Consider the following 1,156-nt stretch of genomic DNA (forward strand, 5'->3'; position numbering starts at 1 on the left):
ATTTATTTATTTATTTATTTATGTGTGTGTGTGTGTGTGTGTGTGTGTGCGTGTGTGGCCAGCTCAGCCCACCAGGAGGCGGCGCTGGCTGGCATGTGGTGCTGGGGGATTGAACCGTGGTCCCTGTGCTTTGATAAGCTTGTTCTAAGTAGGTGCTTTAGACCACTGAGCCATCTCACCAGCCCCTTGTTTCTAGTTATCTTACTAAATTCTTTTACTTCTCATATTAATTTTAATTTAACTTAATTGTTTTTAAAGACAGGGTTTTGCTGTGCAGTACTGGGTGGTGTTGGTAGTCTATGTATGATCTCTGGGTATCATCCTTTCTTTTTCATTTCTGTCCTTTCAACCTTCCAACCTTTCCCTTTGGTTGTTCCTTATTTATAACACATTTCTGACCAGTTCTCATCACATTGCTTCTGTTTGAAACCTCTAGAATGGTTTCTCTTTGCCTGAGTAGGCCTTTACTAAAACACCTAGTAGTAATGATGTGAACTTTGGAGTTGACATGCAAATACTTAGTTGTGTCAAGTATATGTTAAGATGAGTGTTTTATACCAAGTCCTCTGTCCTTAAACCTCTTACAGCTCCTCTTCTGACTTTACTTTCTTTTTTTTTTTTTTTTCAGAACCGGGGATTGAACTCAGGCCTTTGCGCTTGCCAGGGAAGCGCTTATTACACTGAGCCATCTCCCTGGCCCCCCTGACTTTACTTTCAATTGAAGAATTTGCTTTATACTTTAGGATAGGAGCTACCAAAATGTAAAGTATCACAAATTGACCTACAAATTGTTTACATCTTTCCTTCCTTGTTGCAATACAGGATATGTTCTTGCCATGGGCCAATCTCTCTTTTTATGCCTGTATTATATCTTTTTTTAGCTCTTTAAGGTTTCTCATCATAATTTTTTTTAAAAAAATATTTTACTAAAGAGCTTTATTGAGGTGTAATTCATATGCCATAAAACCCACCCATTTATATTGTGCAGTTCAGTGGCTTTTAATGTACTGAGATGCTAGGTGTGGTGGTGTACACTTGCAGTCCTAGCTGTTGGGAGGCGGAGGCAGGAGGATCCTTGGGAGTTTGAGACCAGACTGGGCTACAAAGTGAGCTCAAAGCCAGCCTGAACTGCATAGCAAGATCCAGTCTAAAAAAA

Source organism: Octodon degus, unplaced genomic scaffold, assembly GCF_000260255.1.
Source record: "Octodon degus isolate 3935 unplaced genomic scaffold, OctDeg1.0 scaffold00287, whole genome shotgun sequence".
Lineage (NCBI taxonomy): Eukaryota > Metazoa > Chordata > Mammalia > Rodentia > Octodontidae > Octodon > Octodon degus.